The sequence below is a fragment of the Corvus brachyrhynchos genome, unplaced genomic scaffold (assembly GCF_000691975.1).
Source record: "Corvus brachyrhynchos isolate BGI_N302 unplaced genomic scaffold, ASM69197v1 scaffold17, whole genome shotgun sequence".
Taxonomy (NCBI): domain Eukaryota; kingdom Metazoa; phylum Chordata; class Aves; order Passeriformes; family Corvidae; genus Corvus; species Corvus brachyrhynchos.
Window position 1 is genome coordinate 12,018,358 of NW_008240046.1, and position 8,461 is coordinate 12,026,818.

The window sequence follows — 8,461 nt, forward strand, 5'->3', positions numbered from 1 at the left end:
GGGAGCCGCCAGCGCCCCTGCCGGCTGCGAGCGGAACTGCACCCGAGGGGAAAGGGCCTGACAGCCGAGAAGGCTGGGACTGGGTTTGTGATTGTTTGCTGTTACTGCCATAGTTATTGCTGTTTGTTTGACTGGTTATATATATAATAGTAAAGAACTGTTATTCCTATTTCCCACATCTTTGCCTAAAAGCCCCTTGATTTCAAATTATAATAACTCAGAGGGAAGGGGGTTGCATCTGCCATTCCAAGGGAGGCTTCTGCCTTCCTTAGCAGACACCTGTCTTTCAAATCAAGACACACACTTGGTTTGTAAAACCGAGAGATAACTATTATTTTTATGCCAGATTTCTATAAAGTTTTGATATGAGTGAGAATATTAAAAAAAAATCAAACTATAAGCTTTCTCTAGCCTCTCTAGCGTAAATGTGGGAATACATCTGTGGGAAAAAATAGATTTTGAAATCCCACCAACCTTTCCTACGCTGGTCTGGGACAATTACCATGGAACTCTATTTCTTATTCTTCTTTGATGTGGTATAGTGAACAGAAGCTGTCACTCCACAAATCCAGCCTGCTCAAATATTCCTCCGTAAAGGGTTACTCTCAACACAGTGCCCACCTGTCAGGGGCGTTTTCATGGAAGTGAATAGACCACTCCTGGTCAGTGTCTTGTTCACTGAGCAGAATGTACAAACTTTGTTACAAGCAACACTGAAAAACCATCACTGCACAAAATGGTCCTTCCACATGTTCACCAGCTAATGCTGCTCCATCTTTGGAGCAAGCAAGAAGCAGACGTGACATGACTACTTTCCACATCCATGATGTACGACATTCCAGGCATGCATCGCAGTATTGTAGTTGAATATTTATACCACAGAAAAGCCTAAATTCATAAGAAATACACACATCCTTTTCCCTCTAGGTCAGGTAGTCATCTGTCCAACTTGTTTGCAGTCAACCATGGTAAGATCTCCCTCTATTGCTTGACAAAACACATTTTTTTCAAGATTGATAGGATCTTTAGGAAGATAAGAGCACTTTTACTCTCTTCTAACAGCTTCAGTGACCACAAACTGCCAAGTATAACAGACAGTATTGAATGTCATTGGCAGATCCTAGAGGAGGTCGTACTTTCTGAAGACTCTTATGTAACCCTGATCTGTGCTCAGGGTTGAGCATTCTTACACTTGGTTAATACAGCAGCACCAAATTCTTCCTTCAGTAGTCTGGACCTTTTATGAGACATATCCAGTGACTTTTACAGCTCATGAAAGCAGTTAGTTTGGCTCACCATTTAAGCACTTATTGCAGCAATACAAAGAAAATCCAGGTAGATGAAAACAATGCCTGTCCCTGCTTATAGCCTCTCTGCCTCAGCTTTCTCAAAGTCAAGATGATTGTGGCATATCTTAAAAAGGCATCCCTGAAATAGTTTAGCTGACGTAACTCCAGTAGGTGCATTGTAAATGAAGCAGAATCATGAGAAATTTAATAGAACTTTCATCTAGCTTTCTGCAGAAAATTATTTTAGGGCAGCTATAATATGTTTGGCTTCTTCGCTTAGAAATGACATGGCTCAGTAAGGAGAAGGAAAAAGAAAACCTGCCTTGAAAGGTCATATAGTAAATGTTGACATTCTTAGCTTCTAGCAACACATCATATTTACCATTACTGTTACTGAACATGCCAGAGGCTTGACAGCTAGCAAAAATACACTCCAAAACGGATAGCACGTCTCCATTGGTAAGTGTCACTCCAGACTTGGAGATAATTTTCATTTTGCTCTCATCTCTATTCCTGAGCACTGCCAGAAGTGTTTCAGTGCTTTCAGTCACGTGGTTGTTGGTCAATGAAGTACTTACTATATCTGAAGCATGAAAATACAAATCTTTATCTGAGTTTTTCCACTGACAGTGTTTAATCATACCACCTGATTGGCCCTTTCCTTTTACAAAAATGTCACTTACTGTCTTTGAAGCTATGTATGGATTACTGATGCTTTGATGATCAAACTACCTGGGGAGCATTCATACAGTTGAACTCTTGGTCAGTTTTTCAGGTGACTGTCTTTTTGATCTGACCAAATTACCATAATTTGCCACAATGCCAGTTTTATCCATATATTGCTAAAATTCTGTTCCTAAATAAACATGAAAGTCTCACTTGGTTCAAAAAGTAGGTACCATTGGAATACATTGTCTTAAGCTCCAGAGAGAAGGTAATCTTGAAAGACTTTGCCAATGGAATATCATTGCTCATCAGAGCAATGCTGCTGGTTAATATACATACTCATTATCCCATGGTAACACTGCACTGACTATGATTTATGTAGGCAAATGGCCTCCAAGACTAGGATTTGATCCTCTGTCTCAGTTTTGGGGGAACAATTGCACAATGGCTAAAAAAAGAAAAAAAAATCTTGGTCAGCAGTATGTTAAGAGTAGGGCCCACTGCAGCTCAGAACTGCCACTCCTCTTTGCTTGCAAGTACCAGTAGGTTCTCTCAGAAGCTGAATTCTAAAGCATGAAAGTTTCTCTGTGTTTGCCTGCATCACCATCTACAGTTCGTCAGTCCCCTGTGGCAGCCTCCTGCACAGAGTGCTCACTAGGTGCACTCAAAATCACCTCTTCTACCCAAGACCTACTTCCCCTTAGGGTTAAGGTCTTCACTTGTTATTGCATCTGGAGTGAAGAAAATTAATAAAGAAGTGAATGTAATTATTTTCTTAAACCACTGACAACACTTAAAAGCAGGCCATCATTTTTAATACAATCTCAACCTGTGTACATACAGCACAGCATCTCAGGTGACTATTTGTAGTACATATACATAAGTGCAATGCCTACTATTAGGCATTTTCATATTGAATCTTGAAACAGATTTAAGGTTTTTCCAAGCATGATCTGTGTTGATTTCTGTTCCTATCTTTATAAAACAACTTAAGAATAAGCTGTTCCAATTTTAAAGACAGACTTATTTGTATATAGTAATTTTATTCTTCTGCAAATATTAAAGGCTTTATAATTTTGATAGGTATTCAAGATGGCATGAGCTTGCAAAGTGTTATATATATAATTTTAAATGTATTTGTAATTTTGATTCACTGTAAAAATGTTACTGCAAGTATAATTTTTGTTTATAGGAAATATAAACAATTTCTGAGTGCAAGATACTATAGAAGTAAATCTGAATTTTTAATATAAATTATGAATCGACATTGAGAAAAATACTATCATCTTAATTAACTGCAATAGTAAAGAATGCTAATTAGTGTCTTAGAGAAGGTGTTTTATTTCTTTGGATCTGACAGGAGGCATTTACTGCTGCAGGATCAAGTGTCTGAACAGACAGGAAGGGAGTAGAAGGGAGTAGCACCCTAACAAAACAGTTGGAAGTGATCCACAAGACTTTCCCTGTGTATTCTTTTTATGTAAATTTGGAAATCCAGTAAATATTTTTTTTAAAACAGACTTCTTTCAGCAACATAATGTCATAGAGACTTTTTTCCCTTCTGGTCATTGATCTCTAAAGAAAATTGCATATATAATGAATCACTGAGAGCAGGTGCAGAACTTGATCCTCTCTGAACAGTGAATTTAAGAAAAACCAAAGATAATCTGAAATGTTGTGTGGCAACCATTCTATAGTACAGAGTGAAGCAATGCAAGTGTGGGGAGACCTTAGTCTGCATATGTTCAGGCATGCTAAATACTTTTGTCCTTCCTCTGTAACCATAAACACCCCTGGCTTGAGGTGTCAAGATGTGTCATCATATTGCTAAAAGCTTCTGTAATCAAACAGATTTGAGGACCTGAAAATTTTCTTCTATTCTTGCTATAATGTGACTTCCATGGTGGTGTACTGGAAGAAAGGCACTACTGAAAAACAAAGTAATGACCCTTTATTTATCCCACAACCACAACTCTTTTCCTAAAAACTAGAGAGAAAGAGAGAGAGACAGAGAGAGAGGGAGAGGGAGAAATAAAATGCAAGACAAAAAACAAGCAATTGCACAGTACCACTGCTCACCACACTAGTGTGTGGAATATCCCTTTGGCCAGTTCAGGTCAGCTGTCCTGGCCATGCTCCCTCACAGCTTCTTGCTCACTTGCTCACCATCAGAGCCTGGGACACTGAGAAGTCCTTGACTTGGGGTAAGCACTGCTTAGCAACAACCAAACACCAGTGTGTTATCAACAGCATTCTCATACTGAATTAAAAACACAGCATCTAGTCAGGAGACAGAAATCATCAGAGTAAGGATGTAAAAACTATCCCATGTCAACTTGTGAACATTATGAACATATGTTTTCAAGTGATGGACTCAAAACAGCACAGAAATCCCCACTCTTGTTATCCATATAGTGTACATACATGCACAAGTACACATCCACACCACATCGAAACTTTTCCAACAAGACTGTAGCAACAGTGAGAAAAGACTGACTGATTCAGTCCCAGGTTCAGTATTTTGTGAGACAAGAAATCTCTAATTCCTTTAGCACTTGAAAAAACTGACAGGAATGATCTCGCCACTGAAAAGGCCACAAATTTTCACTAAGCTACTGCAGTATCCAAGAATCTTCTTTCTTACCAAAAATATTGATGAAGAAAAAAAATGCCCATTATGGGCCCAAACCTTAACTGAAAGTGTGACCCCACGAACAATGCATGCTGAACTCTACATTAACAAACAACTAAAAAGAAATAGTCCCCTAACTCACAAAATTTTAGAGGGGTTCATGTTGAGAGTTACAACATAGACTGAGGGCCCTTCCTCTTCTTTTCATGGTTGACTTAGTAATCTTGTTTATTGAGCACAGGATCAGAAATAAAATGCCTGGTTGTAAACATATCTTCTTAGTTTCCTATAAACAACACAAGTCCTCTGCCTCTAAAAACAATTAAAGGACTTAGAGCTAAATGAGATTCTTTGGGTTTAGGGGCTTTGTGGTTGCTTTTGTTTTACATTTATTCTCTAGTTGATTGGCTTGCACTGCATCTAGCTCTTGGACCCCCAGCATAAGAAGGATGTGAACCTCTTGGAGCAATCCCAGAGGAAGGCCATGAAGATGATCAGAGAGCTGGAACACCTCTCCTATGCGGACAGCCTGAGAGTGCTGGGATTGTTCAGCCTGGAGAAGAAAAGGGCCTGGGGAGACCTTAGAGAAGGCTTCTGTTACCTCAAGGGGGCCTGCAGGACAGCTGGAGAGGGACTTTTTACAAAGACATGTAGTGATGGGACAAGGAGGAAGGCTTTAAACTGAAAGAGAGTAGGTTTAGATTAGATATGAGGAAGAAATTCTTTACTGTGAGGGTGATGAGGCACTGGAACAGGTTACCTAGAGACATTATGGATGACCCATCCCTTGAAGTGTTCAAGACCACGTTGGACAGGGCTTTGAGAAACCTGGTCTAGCAGAAGGTGTCCCTGCCCATGGGGATTGGGACTAGATGACCTTTAAGATCCCTTCCAACCCAAACCATTCTATGATTCTCTGACTTGTTGAAAGTCCATAAGGTTTTGCAAAACGTAAAGTTTATATATAATATTACTAAACGTTAGTAATTGGTTTTTGTTGCATCCATCTGGAGAGTGTAGATGAATGTGTAGTACCATGTGAAATTCAAATTTACTTCTGAGCTGTGGTACACTTAATTGCAATGAAAAAATAGACCATGGCAGACCACCACATTACTATATTTACTCTTTTAGATCAGTAGAGTAGTGGAAGTGACCAGCTTAGTAACACTACAATGCCCTACCTAGGTTCGTATGCATTACAGTGTGAAAGAGATCTATTGCTTTTAGTGGGTAAAACAGGAGACAGGGAATCAGACTTTCCACCCTCTTCTGCAGCTCATCAGGTTACTTATATCCATGTTTTCAAAGTTAATAATTTTGAAACCCAAAGCTTGATACCTGTACATCACAGATAAAGCTATACTTCTAATACCAAGTTCACAAACATTTTTTTCCATGTGTCAGAATCATCCTGAAAATGGGGAGCAGTAAAATTAGTTTCTACAAACTATTACCCACTCCCAAAAAAACGTAAGTTAAGCCTTGCTCAGTTTATCTTTAGACCAGATAGGGGTTGTTATCTCCCCTTCCTATTGCAAAATGTTAGAATAGCAATAATAATGTTTCTTTGAAAAGGAATCTATGTATCTTGGTATCATTAGCACATTGTTGTAAGTGTAGCATAAGGCATCTTCTTATCCTTTCAAGAAATTTCATGGTCTTTTATAGCAGAATATATTTTCTTTCAAATAAGAGTAAAACAGAATGAAATTTTTTCTCCATTAAAATATGAAGAAAAATATTTTTCATTATAAATCCTCCTTCAATTTGTTTAATAAATATGAAATTTCTAGGTAAATAAATAGTAAATGTAAACTCTCACAAAGTACTGCCATAGTTGAGCCCTCTACACTATTAGGACAAGTTGTTGGTAGTTGTGGAAATCAGAAAATTTAGCATATCTAGGAAAGATAGAAGGAAATCAGTACCAGATTTTCACTGTTCTGCACTCTTCAAGTATTTTCATTGCTATCAATTTGTCAGTACCTAAGAAAAAAATACTAAGACATAAAATGGATACTTTCTTTTATTAACCAAGTACTCATAGATTGCTATCAGTGAAAATACACTGGCCATTGATGTCTTCTAAAACATTTTGAACAGCAATAAAATTTGTCATGAAGGAACTTTATTTAGGTAAGCAAAAGCTTTCTGTGTGTAACTATCAATAATATATTATCATATTCTATAACTCACAAATTCTAATCTCAACTCTATGCAAGGAATACTAAAGTTTTCAATATTTAATTAAGATGCTTCTTCTAAAAGCTTAAGTGAAGCCATCTAATTAAAAAAATGCTAATGTGGAGGTATAGACTTTCCTTGTCAAAGGATGTATCTTATTCCTTCTTCAACATTTTTCTGGTTTGCTTTTGGTTTTTTGAAGACAATACCTTAATCAGTATAACCTTTACTGCTATGAATAAAATGTTTGAAATGCCACCATGCATACAAAAGAATAAGTTAGGGGATAATTAGGTGATATCATTTAGAAGTGGTTCAGTAGCAAGTCAAAATGAGTATTTTGCTGGACACAACCAGTTTTAATGTAATTTGGTTTATTCTTCATCCCAATACAATCAGGTTGTTTTGAGAGTGAACTCCGTTCTTTAATTTTTTTAATGATAAAAGTCATCGGCATTTTACTTGTCTTTATTTTTGGTACTGAAAAAAAAAGCAGCTGGGGGAAATTACAGGGACATAACACGGATTTGTTCTGGTATTGTTTATATAAAGCACCAAACATCTTATAAACAGAACTCTGTTAATGCATATTAAAGCAGATAAACCTCCCTGTTCCCAAAAGGCTACTATTTTAGACAAATACAGTAAAGGTTTAAGCCTGAAAGAGCTTACAATATATTCTGAAACAAAATAAAAAGCTCTAGATTGGAGTAGGAGGAAATAAAAGAAGTACATCAAGGAAGATTTGTGGTCCTACTTTAAATATTATGCTACATGGAAACCGAACTTAAAGCAGAGGTTCCAAAATCCATCTGAAAATTCAACAGTGTACTAAAGAGATTTCAGTCCTAAAGAGTTAAAAACTTAATTCAAATATACATTCATTTCTATCACACCTAACAAAACATTACTGTTCTTCTGATCATCAGTAATAGAGATTAGCACAGTTTAGTACTACAGAAGCAGCAATAATAGATGTTCATATAATATGTACAGTAGCTTCTCTTTTTTTTGTAATAGTATGAAAAATTCCACCAATACAGTAATGCAACTATTGCTCACTTTTATCAGCTCTTCTGCTTTAAATGTGCTAAGAAACCACTTCAGTATACCTTTGCTGTAGCAAAATATCACCAAACGGAAGCACACATATTTAACAGTTTTCTTTTTTCTGCAGCAAACCCTAAACTTTTCAAGGTGAGACTTTAAAATTAAACACAAAAACATTCAAAATCAAGTATCACACCTGTTATTGACATTTTAGAATTCCACAAGGCAGTGACTGAAATGTCTGCCTTAATTTGCAGCAGCAGCTTCGGGACAGAACTTGATAAAACTCACACACCTACATGAGGTATCTTTACGATGCCTACCCAAGCTCACTATCCCCTGCGCTTTCTCTGGACCTCGGCTTCTCTCCCTGCGCATCCCGAGGTGAGGACGGAGCAATTTTCCTCCGCCTATGCGGGGCCGTGCTCGGACTCCCGTCCCCTTCCACGCGGAACCCCGAGCGTTCTCCAGCTCTTCGCCCCTTGCTGCACACAGCCCCGCGCGAGCCATCGCTCCTGCCACTGAAGGTGCGCGTCCCTACCTACGGAATGCACCCGGGGGAGGAAAACCCTGCGCAGGGAGATGTTCGGTACCTCTCCGGACACCCAGAGGCAAAAAAAGCCAGGGAGAAGGAAGC